Below are 24,960 nucleotides of genomic sequence, written 5' to 3'. Positions count from 1 at the left end.
TACCAGCACTCTATATACTCAGTCACTGTGTATGCACTTGTAGAATGATTCAGGCATGAAGAGACACTGTGCTACAGTTAAATGTGCACAATGTATGCAGGCCTCTAACCACCTGCAGACTACTGATTCACTCCTTTAATAATCTAAGTACTTCTCATGCAGTGCCAAAATCACTCTGTCCCTCTCTCTCCACTCTTGCAATCATCCTCACAGAACCATGCCCTTATCTAATCTCTGTGCCGCAACAAAAGCACTTATAAACTCACCCTGCCGTCAAGTACCAGCACTCTAACTGTCCAGTCACTGCCCATGCACTTGGACAATGACTCAGGCAGGAAGAGACACTGTGCTACAGTCAAATGTGCACAATCTATGCATGCCCCTAACCCCCTGTAGACTAATTGATTCACGCTTGTAATAATCTAGGTAGTACTCATGCAGTGCTCCAATCATACTGTCACTCTCTCTCCACTCTTGTAATTATCCTGACTGAAGATATACATATAGAGTGGCCTAGCCACTAACACAAGTACACCTACAGCATTCACTGCACTATGCATGCACACCTCTAACCACATACATACTATTGGAACACTCCTGTAAATACTAAGATACTACCCATGCAGTCTAGCAATCCTCCTGTTACTGCTATGCACTTCCTCAATCATCCATCCAGCACTATGTACTGATCGTATTACTCTGATAATCCGTAAGCTGTTATTGAGCAGATTTACAAGCCCCCTGCGCCACTGTGTCTTTGTGACATAGTGGTGGTGCTGGGGGTAGCTCCATATTTACAAGGAGAGGAAAAGCCACCCTGCATGTCTTTTCCTCCACTTGTAAATACAGCCCCTTCATACGCAACACTTTCTGTTGAAGGGGCGTTCCATGGCTGTTGCTGTGTCTGTTCCCACACAACACCCATGGAACACAATATATCTCTAGATTTACAAGAAATCATAAATCTAGACATGTTTGTGAATACTGCACCACTCTAGAGGTGGTGTAGCAAGACACAACGAGGAGAAATGTTTTCATTTCTCCTAATTTTTTCCTCTTTCAATGCGTGCTGCATTCTACACTACACATTGAAGGAGGAAAATGCCTTTAGTGATTGTTTTTGTACAGGAACGTGTCCCTTCCTGCACAAAAACAATCTCCCCATGATGCAGGCATCCTGCACCATGGTGCAAGGGTGCCTGTGCCAGCACATGGCTACAGTTTGTGCACCAGTGCAGAGGGAAGCATAGAGTTGCGACATATTCATGTAAATATGTTGCATCTCTGTGCTTCAGAAGTGCTGCAGCGCAGTACAGCAAAAAAGCTTGCAGTGCCACACTACAGCACTTCCTCAGGCATCTGCCCCTATACATTCACCATACACTACTAATTCATTCTTTCAGTCAATCATGCTCTACACATATATTCAACCAAACATTCACACATTACCATGCAATTATAGTTCTTTTTTTAACCAGATAATGTAGTTCTGACAAGAACTTTTTTTCTTCTTTGTTTTGTATTTTTTGAACAATTTTGTATTTTTTTGGTGTTTTTTTCAACATGTGAACAAAAAAAGAAACAAAGTAAACAGGTAACTTTTGGAATTAGTATTCATTCCCCCCAAAAAATAAAAAATAACAGCAGTGGTTGCGTTACGCAGCACAAACTGCATCCACTGACTGCTCGCCGTAGCAGATAATTCTTTTGCACTTCACACAGTGCTGTTCTAAAAATGCAGATTCTGCCCTAATGTCCATTGGAGGTGTTGGCTGAGATGCTCTGGAGGTGCTAGCAACTGCTGTTGGTGGATTTTCTGCAGCTCGCCTCATTTCCTCCCGAGCAAGATTCCGTGGGTGAATGGTACGCAAATGTTTGTACATACTTGCTGTACCACAGGAGTATTCAGAGTGTTCAGGCCCTGGAGCAAAGTCTCAACAGGCGGCCACCCCACTCTGCACACGGCCTTTCGTCGCATGCAGTTTGGGGTCTTGGCCACATGGCCTGGCTTGCAGCCAGACCCAGCTTCCAACTCCCCGCAGGCAGCCAACACCATGCTGCGCACAGCCTTTGGCCATGCAGGACAGGTGGTTTACCCTCGCGCCCAGGGACCCCATCCCCTGGGGCCAAATCATGTACATTAAGGGGAGAGGGGAGCCTCCTCTCGAGCCTCCTCTCTCCCCCTTAATTATCCTGGGGACGCCATACCCTGGGGCCAGTTCCAAATAAAATGGGAGGCAGGACATGTGGCCCCCTTCACTAAGCATTAAAAGGCCCTGGGGACCCGATCCCCAGAGGCCAAATATAATTAAATAGGGGTGAAGGGTGTACAGCCCACCTCCCCAAACCTTAATAGGTCCTGGGGTCATATCCTCTTGGGCCAAATAAAACAGAAAAGGGAGGTGGGCTGCACGCCCTCTCTCCCCAAACCTTCTTGAGTCACAGGAACCCCAATTCCAAGGCCAAAATCTAATGGGAGGGGGAAATGCAGCCCCCCTCATCAAGCCTTATTGGGCCCCAGAGATCCCATCCCAGGGGCCAAATATAATTAAAAAAATGGGAGGGATGCCACATGGCCTCTCCTCCCCAAGGCTTATTAGGCCCCAGGGATCCCATCCCCGGGGTCAAATCAATAAAAAAGCAGAGCAGGGCTGTGTGACCTCCCTCCCCGGGCCTTTATAGACCCTTGTGACCCCATCCCCTGGGGCCTTTTATTTCTTTAAAAGGGGAGAAGTTATGCATGGCCCCACCCCTGACCCTTATCAGGTCCCCTTCTCCCAGGACCACAATTAATAAAAAAAGGGAGAGGGCATGTGGCCCCCCTCCACAAACCTTATTAGACCCAGGGGACCCAGTCCCCCTGGCCGAGTAATTAATAAAGCGAGGGGGTGCACAGCCCCCCTTTCTCCACCTTTATTGGCCCTGGGGACCCAATCCCCTGGGGCCATACCATAAAAAAAAATGGCGGCCCATTTTATGAAAGATATATGGGGTCATCAGTAGAGTCCCCCTTCCCAGACCATTTTGAGTCAGGGGACCCCATCCCCCAGGGTCTAATCTATTTAAAAGGGGAGGGGATGCAGCTCCCCTCCCCAAGACATTTGCAGCCACAGGGAGCCCTTCACCCAGGAACTAATTTACTGATTAAAGGGTGGGGGTGTATTTTGGCCCCGGGATCCCATCTCCTAGGGCTGTGACTTATTTAAAAGGGAGGAAGGCTGCATTGTCCACATCCCAAACCCAATTTGGCACTGGGGACCCCGTACCCCAGGTCCATAGGTATATTAAAAGGGGAAAGGGGGCTGCGAGGCCCCCCTCTGCGACTGTATTATGATCACCAGGATCCCATCCCCTGGGCCTTTCTTTATAATATGTGGGTGCCCTAGTTCTATCCCAAGGCACCCACCATTCACACATTGGGAGCTTCAGGGGTAGACCCGGGGCCCCTGCAGCTGGCTCCACGCATGGTGTGGGAGCCGGCATTGCTCCCGCCCACAGGGTGCATCTATTTATACTGCTCTCTCCAGGTGGCAGCAATATGTGTTGACTTTCCCTGCCCACATCGGTGCGGTCAGGGGCATTTTTAAAGCACCTGCCCAAAGAGAGAAGACTTTGTTCTTGCTACCGTTTGGCTGGAGATTTAAAAAATGCTTCCACCAGATGGAAGCAAACACATGTTTCCCTGGCCACGGCGGTGTGGGTAGGGAAACTACTGTGTCCCGGGGATGGGATTCCCAGGACACAGTATGTGATCTGGCCCTGGGGGTGGGGTCCCCTGGGCCTTTAGACTCATGGAGGGGGACCATATGGAACCCTCCCTTTAAAATTTAGTTACAGCTGGGAGATGGGATCTCCAAACCCTTTTTATGGCTCGGGAGAGGGGGACATGCAGTCCCCCTCCCTTTATTAAATAGATTGGGTTCCGGGGATGTGGCCCCAGGGACGGAATGGCTCAGGGAGGAGGTCATGTGTCCCCCTCCCCATAAATGATATACCTGGTCCTGCAGGATCATGGAAAAAATGCCCAACTGGGTCCCCTCATGGGGCTTAGGGGGGCAGGGTATCCCTACCATGCCTCCTTATATATTTGTTTTATTTTTACTTCAGGACAAGGGACTAAGTCCCCAAGTCCTGTAAAGGCCAACAACATTTTTCTCATGTTGCTGGCAGTCTATCAGAGCGCTCGCTCCCACAGGAGTCTACTAGTTTTTAAAGGTGCTTTTAGGGTTGAGCCTCAGTTGAGTCTGAGAGGCCTCCATTTATATTCTTGCTGGTCCCTAAACGAAGCATTCAGTGTATGGGTAGACAGAATAAACTTCACTCACAAGTTGGTTTACTGTTTTTCCAGAATTGAAGATCTTATCACTTTTGGGTGGTCCTCATGCACTTATCTTTGTGGACAATTCCAGTGCCTCTATTGCTCTGGAAGGACTGAAGATAGTTCACTGATAGGTTGCTATGTACTGATTCCTGATAGGTGCATCCACCATTCCTGGGTGGACTCTATATAGTATATGCTTTGTTGGACCCACTATACATTTTTCAGTTGTGGACTGGGCTCTGTGATACAAGCTAAAGAATAGGCATGCCCAAGTGGCATCTGTTTTCACACTCTCTGAAACACTTCATGCTTATGCACAACAACTCCACTGCACAATGTTTACACCACATCTTCAAGCCTAACAAACCTCATTCAACTGCTCCTAAATAGACTATGTAACAACCAATATTCGTTCCAACCATGCACTCCCAAAGAACACCTAATATATCTCAATGCAAATCTCAGTACTTTGCCACACCGTCAGTGTTATTAACATTTCTACAATACAACATTAATAGGGCACACAGATGTGGATGACTTCACATTCTTGCTTCCAAGGTGAATGATCATTCTAATTTTCAAGCTGCCACCTTCATCTCATGGTGTCATTTCGACTTCCTTGCTAAGAGGAGGGTGAAATATAAAGCAGAGGGTAAACAATAGTCAAATCCGTATATTATGTATCACACTCTTTGCCTGTGTATCCTAAAAATGACATACGTGAGCAACGCTCAGAAATGAATATGCTTTTTTGTTTCCTCTCCTTAAAATGCCATTGAATTTATCTTACATATAAAGTAAAGGTAAAGAAAGTATCTGTTTCAGCTCAGCTTTAGGAAGGGGCCTATATGGTCGAAACACGAAACTAAGGATTAACCTGATGGACATTTGTTTATAGCAAGAATTTTTGCATTTAAAATGTTGCTCATAATAGTTATGAAAATATGGAATATATTGAGATTGTTTACACCAAGAGGTAAGCAAATATTTTGCGACATTCTTTCTAAAACGTGTTTGGCTTGTGGTTAGTTTATTATGCATAAGCAGTTTATCCCAGAGTTCAGCTTCTTTTATGGTAATTCTCCTACTTTCCTCTTTGGTATAAGACTTTTACTGTAGAAGATTTTGAGCATGGTTCCCAAAGGCCAGTTTTTCCAGGGATCCCATAATAGTCTAATTTTTTTTATTATTTATGATACAAAAACCTCTAAATTCCATCTTTGAGTCTGAGGGACATTAGCCTACACTATTTTAAGTATCGCAGTCGTCATGACTCGCTTCTTCAGATGGAATGCAAACATAACTGCCTTATTTTTTTGCTATTCCGTTTACTGTAACATGATACATTTTTCATGATGCACAAATTAATTTTATTACCGGAATTAGTCGACATATTTTATAATTCGTACACCTCTTTGTTCTTGGACAGGGCAAGCTGTTCAGATGGATATAGGCAGATTTCATTTCATGTATTTCCCATGCCTCGTAGACATAGCATGGGGAATACTTATGGTCATTAAGTAATTTGCTATGCAAGATTTTGGTTAATTCAAATTAATAGAACCACAGGTAGACTTATCATATTGACATTTTGGATGTTGGGGTAGATTTGACACCTGAAAAATAGCAGTAGTGGCTGTGAAATTTAGATAAGATATGTTTGCGAGTGATCCAAATTAATAAAAACTCTTGTTACCAGTAAGTCTCCATATTTTTCTTTGGGGAGTCTGAGATCATGACATAAAGGTAATGGTAGAGCCAGCAATATTAAAATAGAAAGGCTTGTGAGGGGAGCTATACTAATGAAGATCATCAGTAGTAGGGGTGTGCAGGGTTGCCATTTGTTTTCTCATTAAAATATGCGAAGGTCATGAAGTTTCATGCGAGGTGGGATTTCAAACAAAGATCAAGACTTTCACTAGTATTGTGTATGTGACAGTAGAGGCATGCATGTATGGGGGTGGCGGGCCAGGGGTTGGGAGGAATGTAAAAAAATCATACCTTGTCACTGCTCTCCTGCTCGCTCCTATGTCGTCTCAGTCTCTCGAGGGGCCAGAACAGGAAGCAGCTACGCTCCCTCCCCTAAGCCAATCACAATGCTGGAATGCAGCATTGTGATTTGTCTGAGCACCATGGATCGGCGCTCAGCCAGGGTTTGGGGGCCTGGGCATGTCCTCCATGCAGGCTGTAACGCAGCCTTGAAGGAGAATATGCAAAGTGCGCATAACCGTTTGACCGACACGAGAGGGCCGGCCAAACAGGCATTGCCCACCTAAAAGTAGGCAAACCACTCCTCCCCTACTCTAAGAGCAGAGCGACCCCACCCGCCCTGCAAAGCTGCTCAGCAGTAACAGATACAATGACAATAACCTTGTGTTATTATCATTTTGTTTGTTCTTTCTTTCACTGCTATGTAGCAGTGGGGCATTGCTCCTCCGCCTTAATGGAGGAACCCCCACTGGTATGTGAGTGTAATTTGTGTTGAGCCACAAGATACTTGCAATCTATGGGTGCCAAATGGTCTCAAAGCACTTGTGAGAAGAAGCTAAGCAAGGTATGCACTCACATGCTAGATGCTTTCCAGATTCAATTGAAATGTGATTTTAGAATATTCATTAGAAGAATCTAAGCAAGCTATGAATTCCCTTATAAAATGTTTGCGGAAACTATGCAAGTGCACATGCTTCGATAAAGAGGGTAACCATTCAAACTAGGGATAGGGTAATAATGTGGGACTCTGCAATACTGCACTCCTGTAAAAAAACAATTGCAAAAAGGTGGCCCTCTGAAATTCAAAAACAAAAAGGTGTTGATTGAAAAAAAATAATAAACCTCCTTGGTGCTAAAAGATTTAGAAACTGTACTTAACATCAGAGCGTGTGCTATAACTGTAGAGTGCAGAGCAGTGTAAATCCAATGATTCAGATATGCTGGCTTACAAGTTGAATTAAAATAAAAGAAACACATGTTCCCACACACATAATTCTCCAGATTGTAGTTTTGGACTTTCTGTCTGCTAGTGCCTTTTTAACAGCCAGCATGTAACAATGCCCGTAAGATGTGATGGCAAGCAATGTGGCCTATACTGATATGGGCGGAGAAGCATCTCGTGCTTGTGTCACTCTTTCTATGAACTGTAAGAAGAAATATGACTATTACAATGGACTATCTACTTTTTGGTTAAGGCTAAAAGAGTCAGCGTCTGGGTTGCATGGGCTTGCCTCACTCATGCAGTATGCACCTGGACTTTGCCTCTTCACAGTTGTTTTGTTTCGTCTTTTTGGTTTGGAATGTTCGTATGCGACCCCCTCTTCAGGTCTCTTCACCCTGACTTGACAGTCTTGTTGCTTCTGTGCTTCTACGGTCAAAAAGTCCAAAACCAAAAGTCTGGTTAAACTGGCCAGTAATGATATCCCTGTGTCTTTAATTATAAGCTGTTATTTGTACCCATTAATGCCTTCAGGCCAGTTTAGATCCTTTGAGATTCTCTTTGAGGTGATTGGTTTCTTTGTGTTTTTCCCTTCTCCCGTTCCCCCATATTTCCCCACTATTTTCTAAGGCAGATTATCCTGTACAGTTTCTCTATCAAAGTGGGAATTAGGAACTTAATGGATAGGCTCTTCTGTCCCTGAGTCATAAAATTTTGACATGACTTGTATGTGTCTTCCCTACACTTCCTGTGCTTCTTGTGCTAGACTGTGCTACTGAACTGCATCCACCACATACATATTGTGGTGAAGAAATTTCTTCTGGTAAAATCATTTCCACATATAGCACAGCCTCTGCAATTGTGAGGATCTTCTTTCACCATCCAGTTCCAAATCAAGCCTTAAGAATTGCTGTTTAAAACCCGTGTACTCCTTTATCAGCATGTCTCGTTCTTGCCTGAAGAAATAAAATCAACCCCATCCTGATGGAATGCTGTTGGCTCCCCTTGCTGTCATATACCATCATCAAAACTGGCAATATCTTTGTGAAAAGCCATCACAACCCTCACCGCTGCTTAGGAGAGAAGTTCACCATCTCTGGTGGTTTTCAGCACACTCACAGTCAGGGCACCATTTGATTGCAGACTAATATATATAAAAAAGAAAAAGCAAGGCAGCAGGCCTTTTCAACTTATGCACCCAGGATCTGGAACAGCATTCCTGTATCCATCAAGACTGCCCCAATGATCTACTGGTTTAGGAAAGAAGAAGAAGTATTTTTAAAGAAACTTTATATCACAATGCATAGCAGTGAAGAAATCAGCTAATTCTCGTTTAACTCACGGACTTTATACTTGTCTCCGACCCTGTACAGCGCTCCGCTGCATTTTGGCTAGGTTCAGGCTGTAGAAATATCACATACATACAGACATATATACATAAAAACATACATACATACATACATACATGCATACATTCTGTGAGAAAGTGGATTATTGGTTTGGGTGGATGAGAGTCCACCACAAGTAATAATGTCACTATTCTTGTTAGGTCCATTAAAGTTTTCAGTACTTTAAACTTGAGCTCAACCTCTGCCAGCTACAGCACAGAACAGATAGCCTGGACTTAAGAAAATGTGTAAAGCATTTAGAAGTATCAAAACAGTTAAAAATGCAAAAATACCACACAGTATAAATACCACTCCACTTCATAAAAATAGAGAATAATTGAATGAAAAAATTGACACTCAAATAAAAACATTCAATAAGGGGAATCGTAGTTATGAATCTTTGAAATGTTGAATAAAAATTGAGTCAAAAAGCTTTACACACCACCCATCAGGTTGTGCTTGACTGGGAACTAGGCACAATTTAAGGCTGGCCACAATTGAGTGTAGATTCGATACAAAAAACAGGTTTGTCTCAGTCAGATGTTTTACCTTCTGACTTAGTATCTCAAATGGAAGTCAAAGATCCTCAGTGGGGCATGGCAGTAGAGCCTTCGGGCGAGGTACTGGGGAAGTCATTGCCTTTTGGTGGGAAGGCTCCAAGCTGGATATATTCATAATACGCCCCCAAGGAGGGACCCTCAGCAGCCGGATTCTTCTGGTGCCTTTCGTCTGGTGAAAATTTCCTACGTTCAGATGTAGTCACTTTTTGGAGCTCAGTTTCCTCCAGCAGGACAAAGCTACAAGCTGTAAATGAAAAGAGCTTAACAAGACTGGATACCCTCTCCTCGAAGTCCCACTAAAATGGATTTGCTGCTGCAGAAAATATCTGAGCAGAAGCAACCTGAACCTTTGGTCCAGCAGCAACACACCTTCATTGGATTGCATTGTCAGGTTTGTCCTGTTCCTCTGGAGGCCTTTGGAGCCAAAAAGTTTTCAAGAACCAGGTTTCTCAGCATCCTAAAAAGAGTACACTTTGTCAGAGTCAAGGGTCCCAGGACCCCGGGTTCAGCACTAGGGGGTTAAGATTCACTCAAGCAGAATCCACAAGCAGGGCCCAGTGCAGGTTCAGTTACAATGGGTCAGTGTGAACATACAGGAAAAAAGGACTTTTTGCAGCATAAGTGTCCCTGTAACTTAACATAAAGTCAGCCAACGGACCCTTGAAATTCACCTATTTGACCTGGGTAAATGTTAGACTAGGTGCAGCCTTTCAGGTCTCCTCACAGGTGTCAACTGCATTTGCAGTCTGTCTTCTGTCATCCACAGGTACAGTATTGTTCTGAAGAGAGTGCTTAGGGGTGCCTAACCACTTTTGAAGCAGTTTCTGTGGTGCCCGATTGCAAAAATCCTACAAGGCCCCTCTCTACCTAAAACCAAAATGGAAGAACCTTTCTTCCACTGTGTAAAGCTCCTGTGCTCACCCCAGATGTGTAGCCATGGAAATGAGCAACCCCTCCTCTGTGGTCACTCAAACCAGTACTGTGGGCAGCTCCTCTCCCACGACTAGGGACAACGGGAAGGAGCAGGCCCAGGTGTTAGCCACATCTCCCTGTGACAGGTTTGGCCTGTTTGAAGTTAATCAAGTTCCTGGGAAAAGCCAACAGACCATCCTGTCAAGGGAAAACCAACACATTTCCACATAAAAATTATTTTGTTCCTGCTTACTGGGCGAGTTCTCACCTCATCAAGGGAGCTGCAGGTCAGTGCTCATTCAAATGGACTTCGAGAGACTTTTTTTAGCAGCAAATAGGTAACTGTCTGAAAGTACCTTTCCAAAATATTTATCACAAATCTAACTTCACCAGTGAATTGGGATTGCATTAAGGAACTTTGTAGCTGTTTTTTAACTGGAGATACTATTATCAAATTTAGCATTGCATCCCATTGCTTTCCTATGGAACAGCTAACTCTGCTACAGTGACATTAGCTTTTGCAGTCTTTTCACTATAAGTTTTTACATACCCTACTTTTAAATACCATACACCCTGCCTTATGAGCAGTAATGACTACATAGGTGTGACTTATTTAAAAGGAGGGTTTAGGCCTGTCCAAAGGGATTATTTTAACAGGTCCAATTTGCAGTTATAAAACTGCACAGCCAGACTACACTGGTAAGTTATGTTTGCAGTCACTGTAATGGGTGGCACAATGGGTGCTGCAGTCCACTCGTGGCATTTCACTTGCAGGTTTCATATACTGGGGCATGTATAGGTAAGTAAAATTTGCCAATTAGAACATGTTTCATGGATCGAAGCACATGCACTGGGGCCTGGTTAGCAGAGTCCCAGTGCACAGAGTCAAAAGCCATCAGGATCAGTCCAAAACAAATGGGGGTGACCATGCAATCGTTAAAAAATGAGGTCCTTTTGGCTTACTCAGCCATCTGTAGTCAGATCCTTGCCGACTTGAGCCGTCCTGGGAAACACACAGATAAGGCAGAGCTAGGTTGGTTTGACAAAAGCTGTTCATCTGCCAACAGAAAGCTAACGGCCGCCCTGAAATCGAAGCCAGTGAATAGGATTCTGGTTGCGGAGTTGAGAAAAGAATACAAGAAAACCTTGGATGCCAGAAAAAGGTGATTAGGGAGGAAGCATGGGAAGAACTTTCCAGTGTGGACGTAATAAGTAACAGTGCAAAGTTTTGGTCTGTGGTGAATAAACCCTTCTTTTCCGATATAGGAAATGATCAACTAGACTGCGGTATCGGGAAACAATCGTGGCACTCACATTTTAAAACAGTCTATGAAATGGGATCTAGTGGTGAATTGAGCATATCTCCCACCGCTGTGAACCCTTATACTTTATTAGTCTCTAAGCAAGAGGTGGTCGAGGCCATCAGTAAGATGACAAGCAATAAGGCCCCTGGCCCTGATGGCGTACCAGCGGACCTCTTTAAATCTGATCCTGAGACATGCCCATACAGACGCTTAAGGCTGCTCCTGAGCGGTCGTTTTTACTGGAAACGCTATTTTAGACTTTTTAACAAATAAGCCTTCAATTGTGTGTAGTATTTCCCCTTGTGTCCGCCCCCCCCCCCTCGAGTTATTTCTTGCACACCTAGGGGTCGATAATTATTGTTAGGACACGCCAGCAGCTTTAAATCATTTTTCCCCGCTTCCCAGGTGTTGCTTGGCCGTTTTTCGAGGCTAAGTCACCGGGTCCCGGGTTGTTGGTTTTGGCGGCCATCTTGGGTTGGGCGCTATTGAACGAGCGCTCTACTCGCTCTATTTAAGGAAGGGCTCTTCACCAAATTGGGAGATTGCCCATACAGACGCTTAAGGCTGCTCCTGAGCGGTCGTTTTTACTGGAAACGCTATTTTAGACTTTTTAACAAATAAGCCTTCAATTGTGTGTAGTATTTCCCCTTGTGTCCGCCCCCCCCCCTCGAGTTATTTCTTGCACACCTAGGGGTCGATAATTATTGTTAGGACACGCCAGCAGCTTTAAATCATTTTTCCCCGCTTCCCAGGTGTTGCTTGGCCGTTTTTCGAGGCTAAGTCACCGGGTCCCGGGTTGTTGGTTTTGGCGGCCATCTTGGGTTGGGCGCTATTGAACGAGCGCTCTACTCGCTCTATTTAAGGAAGGGCTCTTCACCAAATCGGGAGATTGCCCATACAGACGCTTAAGGCTGCTCCTGAGCGGTCGTTTTTACTGGAAACGCTATTTTAGACTTTTTAACAAATAAGCCTTCAATTGTGTGTAGTATTTCCCCTTGTGTCCGCCCCCCCCCCTCGAGTTATTTCTTGCACACCTAGGGGTCGATAATTATTGTTAGGACACGCCAGCAGCTTTAAATCATTTTTCCCCGCTTCCCAGGTGTTGCTTGGCCGTTTTTCGAGGCTAAGTCACCGGGTCCCGGGTTGTTGGTTTTGGCGGCCATCTTGGGTTGGGCGCTATTGAACGAGCGCTCTACTCGCTCTATTTAAGGAAGGGCTCTTCACCAAATCGGGAGATTGCCCATACAGACGCTTAAGGCTGCTCCTGAGCGGTCGTTTTTACTGGAAACGCTATTTTAGACTTTTTAACAAATAAGCCTTCAATTGTGTGTAGTATTTCCCCTTGTGTCCGCCCCCCCCCCTCGAGTTATTTCTTGCACACCTAGGGGTCGATAATTATTGTTAGGACACGCCAGCAGCTTTAAATCATTTTTCCCCGCTTCCCAGGTGTTGCTTGGCCGTTTTTCGAGGCTAAGTCACCGGGTCCCGGGTTGTTGGTTTTGGCGGCCATCTTGGGTTGGGCGCTATTGAACGAGCGCTCTACTCGCTCTATTTAAGGAAGGGCTCTTCACCAAATCGGGAGATTGCCCATACAGACGCTTAAGGCTGCTCCTGAGCGGTCGTTTTTACTGGAAACGCTATTTTAGACTTTTTAACAAATAAGCCTTCAATTGTGTGTAGTATTTCCCCTTGTGTCCGCCCCCCCCCCCCTCGAGTTATTTCTTGCACACCTAGGGGTCGATAATTATTGTTAGGACACGCCAGCAGCTTTAAATCATTTTTCCCCGCTTCCCAGGTGTTGCTTGGCCGTTTTTCGAGGCTAAGTCACCGGGTCCCGGGTTGTTGGTTTTGGCGGCCATCTTGGGTTGGGCGCTATTGAACGAGCGCTCTACTCGCTCTATTTAAGGAAGGGCTCTTCACCAAATCGGGAGATTGCCCATACAGACGCTTAAGGCTGCTCCTGAGCGGTCGTTTTTATTGGAAACGCTATTTTAGACTTTTTAACAAATAAGCCTTCAATTGTGTGTAGTATTTCCCCTTGTGTCCGCCCCCCCCCCTCGAGTTATTTCTTGCACACCTAGGGGTCGATAATTATTGTTAGGACACGCCAGCAGCTTTAAATCATTTTTCCCCGCTTCCCAGGTGTTGCTTGGCCGTTTTTCGAGGCTAAGTCACCGGGTCCCGGGTTGTTGGTTTTGGCGGCCATCTTGGGTTGGGCGCTATTGAACGAGCGCTCTACTCGCTCTATTTAAACGGCCAGTCATGCCTCCGCGCAGCGGACGCGGACAGCGGATGCGCCGGACCTGCGCCGGAGGTTCGCCAGAGGTGAGCCCATCTTTGCCCATCCGTGACCATCCGGGGCCTGGGGCCAGAACCCCTGGCCAGATTGTGGTTTACTCAAGGGCCGATCTATTACAACTTAATTTGGGCAAGTCCCTTCCGGAGCCGGCTACCCTACACCGGCTGGGCTGCGAGGGTCTGCTTATGTCACCTAGAGGCGCCAGAGGGCGCCAGCGCACGCCCAACATACATACCCTGAGCTACGGTCTACTGAATACTCGCTCTCTGCAGAGCCATAGGTTAGAGGTTTTTACACTCCTGGAAGACGGGGAGTTAGATGTCCTCGCGCTTACTGAAACATGGCTGGAGGACTGCTCAGCGCCCGACTTGGTGGCGGCCCTCCCAGATAACTATTTGGCTATTCATTTTAACAGGGAGGGAGCTAAGAGAGGAGGAGGAGTAGCCCTTCTTTATAAATCATGCCTCCGTGCCAATAGGTTCCTCTGCGAAACCCTTGGAGGAGCTGAGGTTATGGGGGTTAAGCTCAGGAGGGGAGCAGTCTGTGTGGTGTGCCTGGTGGTTTATCGGCCACCTTGGGCATCGCCTGACTTCCCTATCCTCTTTGTAAGATTGGTCCAGGACCTGTGTACAAGATACGATAAACTGGTGATCGTTGGAGACTTCAATTATCACTGGGAAAAGTCCCCTAAAGAAGGACAAGCATTACAGATCGAGGAGGCGATCTCCTCCTTAGGTCTCATCCAACAGGTTAAGGGACCAACACATGAGAAAGGTCATGTGCTCGACCTAGTCTGGACCACCATGCCAGCTCAGGGTATCACGGAAATTCTTCCTTGTGCTTGGTCTGATCATTTTTTAATTAAGGGTAGACTCACATTGAGGGGCCCCCTGTCCAAACCTGAGGAGGGCTGGAAAACGGCCCGCAAATGGAGAAACCTTGATGAGGAAAAACTGGTCCACCTCTTAGAACATCATCCCTCAGACATAGAGCAGGATGCCAACATTGATGCTCTATGCAGACATCTTCAGCATAAACTGGGGAGTGCCATTGATGTGGTGGCACCTCTCCGCAGGTTGAAGAAGGTGGCGAGAGGAGCCGGGGCGCCTTGGTATAATGATTCCCTTAGAGAGATGAAACGCGGGGTGAGGAAGAAAGAACGGGCATGGCGTAAAAAGTATGACGCTATCTCCAAACAAGAATATACCTCATCCTTAGCCCAGTACAAACTAGCCATACAATCAAGGAAGGCTGCTTTCTTTGAGGAAAGAATAACTACTGCTAGAAATCCGCAAAAAGAAATCTTCCGGGTCCTGGCGGAGCTCAGGGTGAACAAGGAGCAAAGTCCTGAGTTCACCCAGGAGGAGTGTCAGAGGTTCCAGGATTTCTTCGTAAAGAAGATATCCGACATCTTGGATGAAATTGCAGAAACTGCACCCCTCGAATGTCCGCACATACCGGACCTCACTGGCCCGCTAAACATTCCACCTCTAGCTGAGCTATCCCTTATTTCCAAACAGGAATTACTTAAAATCACAGGCCGAGTCAAATCAGGCTCCTTGGTGGACCCCTGCCCGCCTGACATATTCAAGATGGCAATGCCAGGAATAGAGGAGGAGGTTCTGCACCTATTGAACACCTCTCTCCGGACAGGACAGATCCCTTCAGCTTTTAAAGAGGCTCGCCTGATCCCTTTATTGAAGAAACCTGGAGCAGACACAAAATGTCTGAAAAATTTTCGGCCCATCTCCCAGTTGCCTTTCTTGGCCAAGGTAATTGAGCAGCATGTGTTAGCTCTATTATCGGGCCATCTAGAGAGTAACAACCTGTTGGAGACCAATCAGGCAGGGTTCCGTGCTAATCACAGCACGGAACTAGTTATGCTATCCATTTTGGATGAGCTAAGGATGCGAGCTGATGTAAAAACACCGAGCGCCCTGGTACTATTGGATCTCTCCGCGGCGTTTGACACCGTGTGCCATAAACAGCTTCTGTCGCGGTTGAGATCCTTTGGCGTCGTGGGTACAGCACATGCATGGCTCTCTTCATTTCTGCAGGGTAGGACACAACGAGTACAGCTGGGGGATCTACTTTCTACCCCTGCTCCGATCACCTGCGGGGTCCCCCAGGGATCTGCCTTGTCTCCACTACTTTTCAACATCTACCTGCAACCACTAATTGCTCTCCTGAATAGGATGGACTGCCTAGTGTACAACTATGCCGATGACACCCAGATAATCATCCGGCTGGATGATGGTCCAGGAGCTCCCACCAGGCTACAGGACATATTGAAAACCACAGTCAATTGGATGTCCGAGAACTCCTTAAAAGTCAACCCGGATAAAACGGAAATATTACCCATTTCCATCTCGGGTAACCCTTGGAGTGATAAATTTTGGCCAATGGAGCTGGGTGTACCCCCAAAGCCGGCAGTTGCAGTCAAAAGCCTAGGCCTATATGTGGATAATAAATTATCCATGGAAAAACAAGTTACCACCGTAGTAGGCACCAGTATAGGCTTGTTAAGACAACTTAGGAAGATCGCGGCCCTACTCTCATTCTCTACCTTGAGACACGTGGTCTCAGCCACAATTTTGGCTAGGCTGGACTACGGGAACTCCCTTTATTTAGGTTTGCCACAGCGGCTGCTGGACAAACTACAGGGAGTCATGAACGATGCAGCTAGGTTGATATTTAAAAAACCCAGAAATGCCCATGCCTCTCCCCTGATGCAGGAGTTACACTGGCTACCAGTTCGCCAGAGAATTGTCTTCAAAGGGATGTGCATTGCTCACAAGGCTTTGCATGGTAAAGCACCAAAATACCTAAAATCCCGACTATCCCCTTACATACCGGGTAGGACTTTGCGTTCGTCGGACGCCACTCTTCTGTCTCAGCCCCGCTTTAAATTGACCACGGTGGGGGGCCGTGCTTTCTCCAACACAATCCCAGCCCTATGGAACAAATTGGATCCAGAGCTCAGGAAGGAGAGTAATTTACTTTCCTTCAGAAAAAAATTAAAAACCGTACTATTCAAACAAGCATGGAGCAGACCTTAGGTGTACAGCTGGTTTCAAGTGAATATAACATCTATCACGTAAATATGGTCAGACAGTGCTTAGAGACCCCTGTGGTTATAACGCGCCATACAAATTAAATAAATAAATAAATAAATAAATGGTCCATAGTATTAACCAATGTTTTTAACCGGGTATGTGTTGCTGGGATTCCTGACACCTGGTCCAAATCAGTAATCATACCTATTTTTAAAAAAGGTAACAGGGGGGATCCCAGTTGCTACCGACCTATCTCCCTTATTGACTCAGCTGTGAAGGTTCTGGGGCGTGTGGTCCTGGGCAGACTAACTGATTGGTTAGAAGACACAGCCACCCTTTCGTGTCTACAATATGGGTTTCGAAAAGGCCGCGGGACCATAGACCAGAGCCTGAACCTCCAACTTTTAATAGGCAAGTATACCATTGCTAAAAAAGGGGCCTTGTATTTGGCCTTTATGGACTTGTCTTCGGCGTTTGACCGAGTGAATCGCTCAAAATTGTGGGGGTTATTATTAAACTGTGGAATAGATGCCAACATTGTTTATTTTCTTGCAGATTTGCATAGAGACCTCACTGCCACGGTCAGAAATGACCGGCAGGGCAATTCCACGGATAAAATTGGAATCACCAATGGCGTTAGGCAAGGATGCATTTTAGCCCCCCTGCTTTTTACTTTATATATTAATGAATTGGGCTCTACATTAACTAAGTCATGTAAGGATATTCCTAGGGCAGGCAAATTTGACATCCCAGCATTATTGTATGCTGATGATGCCGCTCTCTTAGCACGTACGGCTGTAGGGCTCCAAAAGCTTTTAGATTCTTTTGCTAAATTTATGATTGCACTTGATCTTGGAGTGAACTTCTCCAAATCCCATGTGATGTTCGTGGGTTCTATCCCAAAGAGAGTTAAAACCATGTCTTGTGAAGGTCATGTTTTATCTCGGGTCTCAAGATTCCCTTATTTAGGTGTCATTTTTGATGACAAGTCTACTTGGGCCCCACAATTGGCTGCCAAACGCAATGTATTTGCCAGGGCCACACTTGCTGTCCTAGAATTTGGACGCAAATTGGGGGTGAAGCCCATGCAAGCCATGTTGAAGGTCTATGTAGCAAAATGCACCTCCATCGCATTATACGGGGCAGACTTGTGGGGTTTTAAAAACATTTCTGATCTACAAGTTGTAGAAAATAGATTCCTAAAATCACTATTATCCCTCCCATGTTCTACTTCTAGCTACATAGTGCATCAAGAGTGTGGGATTGACTATTTAACTGATCATATAGTCATTGCCCCACTTTTGAAATGGCTCTCGATTTGGCTAAATCCTGAACTAGAATTGAACCATGCCATTTTAAAAGATTGCCTATCCCTGGAGTATGGCAAAACCATTACGTGGCTGAACCATATCAAAATTCTAGCAAGGTATTTGGGCCGACCTGAGTTATTTGAGAACCCAAGCACTATAGTAAGGGGGGATTTAAAATGGGCAAAAGACACACATAAACAGAGGGCCATGTTAACAAGGGAGGAAAGAGAATTACTTAAACCCACTGTAAAGGCACATCAGCTGATTACTACATCTAACGGTTTAGAGCCTTACTTGGGTATTGTCAATAAGATGGACCATCGTTTTTTATTAATTAAGTTCAGATTGAACAAATTTCATCTTTTATTGACTGACTCCCCTGGCTGGACTAAGGAGAAGGATCTGGGGATCTGTTCGTGTGACGGATTCTCAATAAAAGACACTATGCACTTTATCTTTTTCTGTGAACACCTGTCTTCAATCCGTAAAAAATATATCATTCCTCTTTTAAAAAATAAAGGCTTCAGACAGGCGAAACCAGCTCTCATGCATCTTCAGATGTTGGGTTCTCCTTGGGAAATATTTAATATTGCCACTTTTTTAGTAATTTCAATGAGATTGAGGAAAAAGATCACATGGTTATAGTGTATATCTTTTTATTGTCTGAGTAATTATTTATTGTAATTTTATGTCAACTGTTTTTTAAATGGCTGTACTGTTTTATGTTCAATGTACTTTTATGGTTTTTGCTATGAACCGAATAAAGTAATTTTGACTGACTGACTGACTGAGTCATTTTCCTACACATATATACATACATAAGTGTACAAATGTCTTCTAGATTGCAGTCAGGCCCTCAGAACTTGCTTCTTTCCCGCTTCAAACCGACCTTTAAATTTATTTTCCCGAAGATCCTCATATGTTTTATTCTCTTGAGTCATCTAGTTTATGGGAATATCACATCGCAGGCACATGAAATATTCACAGCCCAACACATTATACTGATATCCCTCCAGCTCAGACCTCATTTATCACATGTAAATACAGTCTCTTTATGCAGATACTGACATCTGCATTTGCAGTCACATATTTGAATACCTTTGAAAGATGTATCAAATTTGTATCAGTGAATTGAAACATTCTTCAGAAATGATTGAAATTTTTGTTCACACGTGCAAATGTCATATACCATGCATACATTTTCATTTTGCATACCCTAAAGGAATTGTAAATCTGCAGTTACACAACTGTGAGTAACATAGACGGCAAAGCTAAACAACAATATCAAGTTCCTGGGGCCGTATTACCTAAGGTGCCCCGGGGGCGCACCTGACGTTTGCGCCCTCTTTGCACACCCCCAGGGCACTTTGGTATATAGAAGGGGGCGCAGACGCTTGGGCGTCCCCTTCTATAATAACGATAGCGCTGGCGCAGTTAAAGCGCCAACGCTATCAAAAGAGGGTGTTCCCTCATTGCATAGGGGCGTTCCCTATGCAAATGAGGGGATTCCTTTGACTCTGCGCCCGCGCCATATTACAGACGTGGGCGCAGAGTCAAAGAATCCCTCAGAAAGCACACTGACAGTGCGCCATTTAAAAGGTGGCACACTGTCAGTGTACCCCCCGAGAGCAGCCCTCTGCAGGGGCTTAAGGGGGTCCCATGGATCCCCCAGAAATCCCCTTGCAGACGGGTACAGTCACTGACTGCACCCACCTGCAAGGGAATCTCTAATCCCCTTTGATGTGCAGGCGGATGCCACCTGCACTGTGAAAACATGGAGCAGCTGCTCCGTGTTTTCACATGAAAGAGCTGCCCCCAGGGCAGCGCAAGTTCGTGGCTGCCCACAGGGCAGCACACTCACCATAATGGAGTGCATTGGCATTGTTTGCGCCCGGCGCTCCTTTTTAAAAGTGAGCCAGGGACAAACAAAGCCAATACGTAATACGGCTCTTGGTGTGTAAGGTAGTGTGTAAAGAATATATGAACAATGTAATATTCAGAATAAGTCTTTTATTGATATGACTGAGAATAACATGCAAACATGTTTTATTAGCTTTCAAGTTTCCACAAACTCTTTTTCAAAAATACCCCTTCAATTATTAAAGTAGCTAAATTGGAAACCATGTTTGCCCACACAGAAACAGGTTTCCATTTGGACCAATGAGCATGCAAAGACACAAGATAATCTTACCAGTACCAGACATCAGGGCAGAGGAGGCATCATGTCCAAAGACCGATACTTCCAAGGGCAATGATCTCCTTCAGCATAATATATTCATAGATTTGTATTTGCACATAAGCTTGCCATGTTCAATAATAATGAGTCCACTTATGTGACCAGACCAGTGGATGGCGCAAGATATCATATTGTATATATGTGTGTGCGCGGTGTAGGTTTACCCGAAGAGGCCTGGCTTGTGGCTAGGCTCTGCAGCCAACCCCCCGCAGGCACCCAACTCCCAGCGGCACACAGCCAGGCCTTAAATCCAGTGCCCTGTGGGTGGCAAAGCCCCTATGGCCGCACAACCTCCCAAGGACATGACCTCACATTTTTGTTCCCACCGGAGTTCAACTGGATCACATGGGGGGCCGAGTCCTGCAGGAGTATTACAGGACTGGTGGCACATTTTTTATTTAGTCCCAAGAGAATGTCCCTTCTGGGACCCCAGCACGGGGTCAGGTTGTCAGGGTACCCCAACCCTTCACAAGTGTGCCTTATTTTTAACTCAGGACACAGGGACAGAGTCCACAAGTTCTCAAAATGGCATTTCTGTTGATGTTGCGGCCTGTCAATGAGGTTGCTTTTTCCCACCCAGATATCAGTATCGTCACATTTTGAACCCTAATTTTTCTGAGACGACTGAGCAAAGATGTAGTTTTCTGCCAAATTTTTCTGTGCAATTCTGTTTAGCCATCTTTTTAACAGCTTCCTAAAATATCTATGGAAAATTGAACGGGACAAATCTGCTTTGGGACCCCCCATTTTTTGGTCCCGTTTGACAGATCACCCCAAAACTTTCCAAAAAGTAGCAATGGCTGAATTTTTTTTGGGGGGAAAGTTTTATCAAGATGTGTCAAATGGCATTAAAGTTAATAGCTAAACAAAAAAATGCTATTCCTATGGAAAATCTAACCTATGTATAACTACACAGGGGTGACCACCACTGTGTGATATATATTCACACAAAAAAACGGTTTTAAGTGACATTGTAGCTAGTTATGGCAATGATATCGTAACATATGTTAAAATTCACAGGAAAAAAATCAACATAGGTGATGAAATGAGATAGGAACTAACTGAAAAATCACTGACATTTGCAGGTTATAGTTTAGCGGACTAACTACATATTACATCACTCATGACATGTTAAATGACACCATTGATGACATTACTAAAGAAATCTTAAATATAATCATTGATGACATTATCCGTTATACTATTACCAAAATCTCTCCATAAACTGTCTGGCCGTCTGAAGTGGGGGCTGCATGCAGGGCCTGGCCGTAGCACTCCGCAGGTGTCTAACCCTTGCTCCGCATGGCCTTTGGCTGTGCACAGATTGGTGGCCAGGTGCTGTGCCCGATACACCAGGCCCTCAAGTCTGTAATCACGGCCACAACAATTTGTCCCAGTGTTGCGACCAGAACGTTCCGGTACCATGGTCTCTACACAGGGACCGCTGTACTGAATTGTCAGACAAGAGAAAAAACTCCTACAACCAATCAAGTTTGAGTATTTATTTAATTTTGGAATCAATGTCAGTGCTGCATTACCAGTACTTTGGTAAACCTGGGAATTCATTGTTCGGATATTTCTACCATTTTCTGAGGGTTAACTCCTTCATGCCCAACCGGAGCGCCTCTTTAAAAGCTAATTTCTCAATTTCAAAAATCACAAAAAGCATACTTTCTGAGTAAAAAGTTCTAACTTTGTGCCAGATTTGACATAATTCTGTATCACAGAGCAAACTTTAAAGGAATTGCAATGCTTTAAAATGGGAAATCACAATTTTGGGACCATCCTCCTTGCCTTTTTTCTTGTCCCATACTTGATCGATCAGCGCAAAACATTCCATTGATGAGCCAAAGTAGTGAACTTTTTTGGGAGGAAGTTTCATGTTTTTTTTATTTTTTATTTTTACATTTTTTATTGAAGTCCTAAAAAACAATATAACATTGTAAATAATATACAGTTCATTGACAATATTTCATCTAATTTAACACACAAAATTACATAAGTCTGAAAGAAAAAACAAATATCATACACCACGCATTATAGCAAAAATGATTAAAATCAGTGTCTACGGGGAACAACCTTTACAACGCAACTGTTACAACGCACTACACTTACAACGCATTTTTTACAACGCAAAATCCATTACAACGCACTACACTTACAACGCATGACACTACAACGCATTTTTAAAAACTACCTTTACAACGCATTCCATTACAACGCCTACCATTACAACGCATAATATTACACTACACTATCCAACACTTACTCTACTGTTGCACCCCCTGGAGTTAGAATAGTAATTTTTACCCCTACACTATCCAACACTTACTCTACTGTTGCACCCCCTGGAGTTAGAATAGTAATTTTTACCCCTATACTATCCAACACTTACCCTACTGTTGCACCCCCTGGAGTTAGAATAGCAATTTTTACCCCTATACTATCCAACACTTACCCTACTGTTGCACCCCCTGGAGTTAGAATAGTAATTTTTACCCCTATACTATCCAACACTTACCCTACTGTTGCACCCCCTGGAGTTAGAATAGTAATTTTTACCCCTATACTATCCAACACTTACCCTACTGTTGCACCCCCTGGAGTTAGAATAGTAATTTTTACCCCTATACTATCCAACACTTACCCTACTGTTGCACCCCCTGGAGTTAGAATAGTAATTTTTACCCCTATACTATCCAACACTTACCCTACTGTTGCACCCCCTGGAGTTAGAATAGCAATTTTTACCCCTATACTATCCAACACTTACCCTACTGTTGCACCCCCTGGAGTTAGAATAGTAATTTTTACCCCTATACTATCCAACACTTACCCTACTGTTGCACCCCCTGGAGTTAGAATAGTAATTTTTACCCCTATACTATCCAACATATACCCTACTGTTGCACCCCCTGGAGTTAGAAAAGTAGTTTTTACCCCTATACTATCTAATACTTACCTTAAATGCAATTTAATATTATGCGTTGTAATGGTATGCGTTGTAAAGGTAGTTTTTAAAAATGCGTTGTAGTGTCATGCGTTGTAAGTGTAGTGCGTTGTAATGGATTATGCGTTGTAAAAAATGCGTTGTAAGTGCATGCGTTGTAAAAGTGTGCGTTGTAACGTCATACATCCGTGTCTACATATAATATGCTATAGAGCATAAAAAAACTACTATTTCCTGTAATATCAATAACTGCTCTTGAATTTTAATCAAAAAAAGTCCCCCAGATTCTGTCAAATCTTCTAATACCCCTCACTCGTTGCACGAAAGTCCTCTCACTAGTTTTAACCCGCTTCATCCTATGAAGCCATTCATAAAAGAATGGAATCTGCTCTCTACACCATTGTATTAATAAAAGAGATCTAGTCACTGCCATAGCAATATATAATAATTTAGCCACCTGGTCAGGAAAAGAGAGATCAGGATCAAAACCATACAAAATTAATTTCCCGTTCACTACAATTTCAATACCACATTTGATCTGGAAATGGCTGAATATCTCTTCGCAGAACTTTGCAATCTTATCACAATAAACCATACCATGTGACCAATTAGCTGGAGAATGATGGATATATCTAAAACAATGTGGAGAGTGATTAGGATACATTTTAGCAATAGAAGAAGGTGTACGATAAAGTAACCACTTACTAAAAAATAACACTCTACGCCAATTCGCCACCCGTAATGTAGTAAAATTAAATCTATTAATGACAGACCAAACATTCAAAGGCATTGTCTGATTTTCCTGCTCCAATCATTTTTTAATTGCCTTTTGACTAAGGTCCAGTTCCTATTTTGAGCGAGATGGCGCTTCCATACCCCTGGTTTTCTATCAGGCATATCAACTAATAATTCCTTTATTAACTGACTTTGCTGATCTAACTGAGTAATATCTAATTGAACCAGGAATTTATAAACAGATTTATATGACCCTAATAAGATGAAATTTCGGGTAACTAATTGAGACATTTCCGTCAGGGTAATTCATTTCCCATTTCTCAAAAAGTATGTGACTTTCGAGAACCCTGCCGCAGCCCAATTAACAGCAAGATCTGAACCTTGTGTAACACCCGTCAGTTGAAGAATACTGGATAGCAAGGATGTTAAGTTGATAATGGGAATAGAATATCTTTTAAACAGAGCCTGACGTTTTTTAAAAAAACACTGAAGGAACTTATAACGAACAAATTTGGGAGATTTAAACACGTGTAGAGGAGCATGTATCTGATTTTCTTTTCAGATTAAATCCATAAATGTATTTATGAATAATTTTTTTGTGTGAAGTTGAGTTTTGAATCTGGATAGGTACTGGGCAAAATAGGCATTATAGTAATCTCTAAGATTTGGCAGAGCAAGCCCTCCCTGATCCAGATCTTCATATAGAGTGCTGAGTGCAATGCAAGGTGTTTTCTTTGCCCAAATAAAAGCTGTAAACATTGATTCTACTCGAGTAAAGAAAGAACCTGACAAAAAACATGAAATAGTTGAGAACAAGAAATTGAAAAGAGGAAGAACCGACATTTTGATCAAAGCTATCCGACCTAAAATAGATAATGGTAGAGAATTCCAACGTGAGAACAATGTTTGGACTCTTCGAAGAAGGGGATTAAAATTCAGATCATATAAATCCCTAACTGA

Source organism: Triturus cristatus, chromosome 2_1, assembly GCF_964204655.1.
Source record: "Triturus cristatus chromosome 2_1, aTriCri1.1, whole genome shotgun sequence".
Taxonomy (NCBI): domain Eukaryota; kingdom Metazoa; phylum Chordata; class Amphibia; order Caudata; family Salamandridae; genus Triturus; species Triturus cristatus.
The sequence above is the reverse complement of the archived record's forward strand: the minus strand, read 5'-3'. Positions refer to the sequence as shown.